The sequence below is a fragment of the Mastomys coucha genome, unplaced genomic scaffold (assembly GCF_008632895.1).
Source record: "Mastomys coucha isolate ucsf_1 unplaced genomic scaffold, UCSF_Mcou_1 pScaffold21, whole genome shotgun sequence".
NCBI classification, from domain to species: Eukaryota; Metazoa; Chordata; class Mammalia; order Rodentia; family Muridae; genus Mastomys; species Mastomys coucha.
In genome coordinates, this window is record NW_022196904.1 from 17153903 (window position 1) to 17161230 (window position 7328).

Sequence of the window (7328 nt, forward strand, 5' to 3'; positions counted from 1 at the left end):
CGGGAGGAAGATATCAGTGTTTATTACAACATTTAGATAATGATAATAGAGTAAGAGGCAAGCCAATGAGACCAGAGAGCTAATATTACCTGGAGGAGTTTCCTGTCTTCAGAGCCTCATGGGAGAAGAGGTTGGCTTCTTCACTGGGTCTGAACCTTGAAACCATGGTTGGAATGCTGCAACCATCCTGGCATCTACCTGAGGTGGTTACCAGTGTGTGCAGGGAGACGGGAATAAAGAGTGGACAGGCAGCTGAGCTTAGCCAAACCAGATAACCCAGCACCCTGTCAGCCCCAGCCTGCCGGCCCACCAGGCTTTCCACTGCGGGTAGTTAAAACATTTGAAAACCACATTCTTTTTTTTTTAAAAAAAAACATGTATTTATTTTGTGTGTGCCTATACTTGCCACACCATATGTGTCGTGGTCATAGACCAACTGGTGGAGAGTCAGCTCTCTCCTTCCAGAACTTGGGTCTCAGGAATTGAACCCAGGTCCTTATTTATGCTTAGGGGCAAGCACCTTTAACCTCTGAGCCATCTCGCTGGCCCCCAACATGACATCTTTTATAAAGTTGTCTTTCAAGCTTGGCAACGGACTTTAATCCCAGCACTTGGAAGCAGAGGCGGGTAGATTTCTGAGTTCAAAGCCAGCCTGGTCTACAGAGTGAGTTCCAAGACAGTCATGGATACACAGACAGACCCAGTCTGAAAACAAACCAACCAAAAGAAACCAAACAAAACACACACACACACACAACAAAACAAAACAAAAAAAGCAAACAAACAAACCCCAAGACAAAACAACCCAAAAACCAAACCAACAATAACCAACCAAACAAGCAACAAATAGATATATGCTTTCCTTCCTAGACTCCCCTGCGCAGTCTTTGTGAGGGGCTGGAGGGGTTCACTGGCCTACCTGCCCCTCTAAGGCCAGAGTCTCAAGTCCATACATAACTCTTCTCTCCTCATATGTATATATACATATATGTGATGGTTTGTATATGCTTGGCTCAGGGAGTGGCACAATTAGAAGGTGTGGCCCTATTGGAGTAGGTGTGTCATTGTGGGTGTGGGCTTTAAGATCCTCAACCTAACCAATACTCTATAAACCAATACTCTGCTAGTAGCCTTCAGATGAAAATGTAGAACTCTTAGCTCCTCCTGCACCATGCTTGCCTGGATGCTGCCATGAGCTGACTTGACGATAATGGACTGAACCTCTGAGCCTATAAGCCAGCCCCAATTAAATGTTGTCTTTATAAGAGTTGCTTTGGTCATGGTGTCTGTTCACAGCACTAAAACCCTAAGACCATATACATACACACACACACACACACACACACACACACCCATACATGTATATACACATGTTTGTATGTGTACACATATAGATGTAGATAAGGATATGGATATGATTCTTCTGCTGGTGTCTGACTATCCAGCTTGCTGTCTTCATTCACATGTAATTCTGCCTAACCCGGCATCCTCCTTGAGTCCCACCAATAACCTCACTGCACACAACTATTTTTGTTTTGTTTTTTCGAAACAGGGTTTCTCTGTATAGCCCTGACTGTCCTGGAACTCACTCTGTAGACCAGGCTAGCTTGAACTCTGAAATCTGCCTCCCTCTGCCTCCCAAGTGCTGGGATTAAAGGCGTGTGCCACCACCACCTGGCTGCACAAAACTTTTTAAGTTACAGCAGTGTAATAAAGTGCTGGGAGCCGTTCACTCACCAGAGCTACCAATGCCACTTCCCCTATTTTGATGTCTGCTAGTCTGCCTTATGGGTTAACTCTTCTGGGAAATAGCAATGTTACCGAGCCCCTGAGATTGCTCAGTGGGCGTGTACTAATGTTTTGAATAAATGTGCATCTTCTGATGCTGTACAAACTGAGAACCATCTTTTATGCATCATAGCTCACATTGTGCCCCAGGTGTACCTATATAATGAAGAAGGGAAAACATGCTTGCTTGCACCCTGGACCACAAAGGAAAAAGGCCTGTCCCTGTGCTTTTCCCTCTTCTGATTGGAGCAGGAGAGGTCAGTTCACCTATCATGGGCATATTGGCTTTTATCGTGGGAGATAAAAAACTTTCAAAAACTAAGTAGACAGGTTAATCAGGACCTTAAAAATTTCCATTTTCCTGGCCTGTTAGTGGTGCCTTATGCCTCTAACCCCAGAACCCAGGAGGCAGAGGCAGGTGGATCTCTCTGAGTTCGAGACCAGCCTGATCTACAGAGTGAGGAACCCAGGAGGCAGAGGCAGGTGGATCTCTCTGAGTTCGAGACCAGCCTGATCTACAGAGTGAGTTCCAGGACAGCCAGGGCTACACAGAAGACCCTGTCTTGAAAAACAAGACAAAATAAAAGTTTCTATTTCTGAATGAAAACAAGTCAGACTTCCTTACAGATGTGGTCCTACAATATCCAGAGGTTTAGACTTATTTCTCATGAGATAAGGGGGATTATTTCTGACTTTAGGGGAAACCTGCTTCTATGCTAAGTGATCAGAAGTAATTAAAGAAAATCTTGTTATGGTTGGGGAAAACTTCAAAAAGGGAAAGAGACAAAAACATAAATCAGATCATTGGTACCAATCTCTGCTCTCTTGTTCCCCGTGACTAACAACTCTGCTATCAGCCACTGGGCCTTTAATTCTCATTTTGATTGGATTAACAGCAGGGCCTGCATCTTAAACTATATGTTGAATTATGTATCAGTTGAGTAAAATTAATGGTCCTTAAGACCAACTATACCTCTTCAGAACACGATGAGTCCATGATTTGACTCATTCACTCAGACTTGTGGGGAATATAACAGTCCCCCAGACCTTAGCACAACTGCCACCATGATGGAAATACCATTCAGGCTGCAAAACGCAGCACATAGACAGCACCACTGGCAAAAACAAAATCAATGTCCTAATCGAACAAAGTCCATAGAGTTCTGGAAAGTCCTTAAAATGTACTAACCTTACCTTTTGACTTCTGTAGTTCTGCTTCTGGCTAACAGTCCTTGTTAACTGAAGTATGTCAGACCAGGATATGGACTTTGTGATTAAAAAATCATCCCAAGAGGCCGGGCAGTGGTGGCACATGCCTTTAATCTCAGCACTTGGAAGACAGAGGCAGGCAGATTTCTGAGTTCGAGGCCAGCCTGGTCTACAGAGTGAGTTCCAGGATAGCCAGGGTTAAACAGAGAAACCCTGTCTCAAAAACAAAACAAAACAAAACCAAAAATCATCCTGAGAAATACTTGGGGCCACATTGAGATACTGAACACTCAGTGAAGTCCCCGACCAGCTTATCAAGACTTTCTGTATACTTAAACCTATGTGTGGTGGTTTGAATATGCTTGGCCCATGGGAAGTGGCACTGTTAGGAGGTGTAGCTTTGATGGAATGGGTGTAGCTTTGTTCAGGGAAGTGTGTCACTGTTTAGGGGGCTTTGAGGGTTCCTAGTGCACAAGCTTTGCCCAGTGTGGAAGAGATGCTCCTCTTGGCTGCCTTGGGCCCAAGATGTAGAACTCTCAGCTCCTTCTCCAGCACCATGTCTGCCTGCATGCTGCCATGCTTCCTGCTGTGATAATGGACTGAACCTCTGAAACTGTAAGCCAACCCCAATTAAATGTTGTCTTTATAAGAGTGGCTTGGGTCATGGTGTCTGTTCACAACAGTAAAACCCTAAGACACCACTAAGCTATCTTATCTGGTTGGTAACCCATAACAACTGCCTATAGAAGCCATGCTTTTATAGAAGCCATGCTTTAAAAAGAAAAAGAATTATTTATTTAATATGTATGAGTAAACACCAGAAGAGGGCATCAGATCCCTGACAGATGGTTGTGAGCCACTATGTGGGTGATGGGAATTGAACTCAGGACCTCTGGAAGGCCAGTCTGTGCTCTTACCCGCTCAGCCATCTCTAGCCTGAACCTGTCTTCATGGAAGAAGTGACTTGTACTTTGAGAAGAGTTTTGATGTTATTATGCCTCTCTGTGTACACAGAATTGCGTTATAACCCGCCTGGATGATACCGGATTGAACTTCTGAACTTGTAAGCCAGCCCCAATTAAATGTTGTCCTTAAAAGAGTTGCCTTGGTCACGATGTCTGTTCATAGCAGTAAAATCCTAACTAACCCTAATGAAGACAGACATCTCCTTCAACAAATGGTGCTGAGGAAACTGGGTGTCCAAATGGAGAAGAATGAAACTCAGTCCCTTTATCTCATCATGTACAAAACTCAAATCCAAATACATCTCAGACCTTTATTTAAGTGCAGGATCTGAGTCTGTTAGAGGAGATTGGAGAGAAAGCATTTCAAGATCTGGGCAGTGACTGGCGGTGCACAGTTAGTCCCAGCACCAAGGAGGCAGTGCCAGGAGAACCTGTGCGAGCTCCAGGACAGCCAGAACCACACAGAGCTCTTGTTTAAAAAACAAACAAATGGGAATACAAAACCTAATCAACAAAGGGGCTCACAAAATTAATAGGCAGCTCTCAAAACAGGCAATACAAATGGCAATATAGGTATGAAGAAAAATGTCTGTCTTAGGGGTTCTATTGTTATGAAAAGACACAAAAACCAAGGCAACTGATACAGAAAAGCATTTAATTGGGGCTGGCTTATAGTTTCTGAGGTTTATGCCAATGTCATCATGGCAGGAAGCATAGTGGTACACAGTCCGAGATGGTGCTGGAGAAGGGGCCAAGAGCTACTCCCAGATTGGCAGGCAGTAGGAAGAGAGAGTGATACTGGGTCTGGCTTGAGTTTCAAAACCTCAAAGGCCAACCCCTGTGACACACTTCCTGATAGTGCTACTCAATATGAGCCCATGGGGGCCATTTTTATTCAGACTATCACAATGTCCAACCTCACACACTATTAGAGAAAGGCAAGTTAAAACTATATTCAGGTGGGGTTAGAGAGATGGCTCAGCAGTTAAGAGCACTGACTGGTCTTCCAAAGGTCCTGAGTTCAAATCACAGCAACCACATGGTGGCTCACAATCATCTATAATGAGATCTGACACCCTCTGCTGGGGTATCTGAAGACAGCTACAGTGTACTTAGGTATAATAATAAATAAATCTTAAAAAAAAAACATTTAAAAAACAAACAAAGCCCCAAACCTATGAGGAGTTTGAGGCCAGCCTGTTCTACAGAGTGAGTTCCATGACAGTCAGGGATATACCGAGAAACCTGTCTCAAACAAAAACAAAAACAGAAGGCAAAAAACAAATTAGTAATTTTAAAAAGTAAAAAGGTACTGAGGGGCTGTAGAGAAGCTCAGTGGTTAGGAGCATGTGCTGCTCTGGCAGAGGACCTGAATTGGGTTCTTAGCACCTGTGTGGGGCTACTCACAAGTGCATGTAATCCTGGGTCCAGATTTGGTGCCTTCTGGCCTCTGCAAGCACTGTACCCACATGAGTTCATGGATGGACGGATAGACGGACAGACGGACACACACGGACACACACACACACACACACACACACACACACACACACACACACTGAGATTCCACCCATTCCAGTCAGAATGGCAGTCATTGAGAAAACAACAACAAACACCCTTGCTAAAAAAGGGAACCCTTCCATGGTCTGACTGCTGGTGCAGGTGTGTACTCATCCCTACACTATGGGTGTACTCTCTCTAAAAACCTGAATATACATAAGTCATTTCTCCGCTGGTGAAATGAGCAAATTCAAGCCAGATTAGATTTTATTAAATGCAGGTTTATTGCGAAGCTGCTCTTGGTGAGTTCATTGGCCCCAAGTGTTGCCATCCAGTGGCAACGTTAAAGAATGGGTTACCTGGAATATGGAGTTGGGAGGAGGTAGGATAGCCATAATTATACCTTACCCACGTGGAAGGCTCTATAAAAATTAGACAGGAGTTGTGATCACCCAGCCATCTTGAATTTAATGATTGTTTGTTACAAGCCAACAGGTAGAATAGGTGAGGCAAAACCCCTCCCCCAAGTTCGTCAGCATATAGGCCCAATCAGCCGATTCTTTGGTCTCTGTAGAGGCGTGGCAAATAGCAGGAGGTGGGCAGAGAGGTGTAGTTATGAGGCAGGTGGGGGTCTGAAGAAATCAGCCCTCAAGCCAGGAGGGTTACACCCAAGGACTGAGACCAGGGGAGTCACCATGGGGAGGGGAGGAAGAAGTAAAAGAAAAGGGAAGGGGGAGAGAGAGAGAGAAAGAGAGAGAGAGAGAGAGAGAGAGAGAGAGAGACAGGGAGAGAGAGAGAGAGAGACAGAGACAGAGACAGAGACAGAGACAGAGACAGAGAGAGAACCAAAATGTATGGATTATATATAGAGAGATGTACTTCTGGGGAAGTTCAGTGTTGGGGAGGGGGAGGGAGGAGTGGAGGGGGACAGGAGGATGCTGGGAGAACCTGGAGGCCAGGCCTGCTTTGATATGTAAAATATGCACCTCAGTCTCTTGTCCCCTGGTTCAGACATTACAGATCACAGGACCTGGCTATGGCATTCCTGAGAGTTTACTAAATCCATCACAGAGACAATGATGTGCACCATAGCTCAGATATGGAACCAACCCAGCTGGCTGCCCACAGAGGAATTGGTGAAGAAAGTGTACACACACATAATTGGTATTTTTCATCCACCAAGAAAAAAGAGTCACATTGTGTACAGGAAATTGGATACAGCTGGAGAGAATGGTGTCAAAGAAACCAAGTCAGCCTCAGAAAGACGACTACAATTTTGACAAATACAATTTTGTTATATGTGGTTCACACATTTTTATGTGGTTCAATAAAATGTTTGTAACGAAGACATAAATCAGAATAGTGTCTGGGAAGAAAAAGATGACAAAATGGATTGAGAAAAGACGGAAGGGAACAGGGGTTGGGCTATGTTAAACTTGAAGACAAATAAAATAAATTAAAATAAATTAGTTTACCATCATTCTCAGCTAAGTTTGAGGTTAGCTTGGGCTCTATGAAATAGTCTAAAAATAAATATAAATATATATATCATATATATATATAAAACTATATAGCTTTTTATAGATATATACTTTACTTCATCAAAAAGAGGACCTAGAAAAGTGCAGTGGCACACACACCTTTAACTCCAGCACTAGGGAGGTAGAGGCAGACAGATCTCTGTGAGTTTGAGCCTAGGCCTGGCTACATACTGAGACCTTGTCCAGAGAGGAGAAAGAGAATAGCCCCAACTGAGTCAACTTATAACAAGAGTCTGTAGTTGAATTTCAGGGGTGGAAGTCTTTCAAGTCTAGCACATACATGAGGTAGAGGATTTACCTTACCCAAAGAAAGACTTCAGTTTCT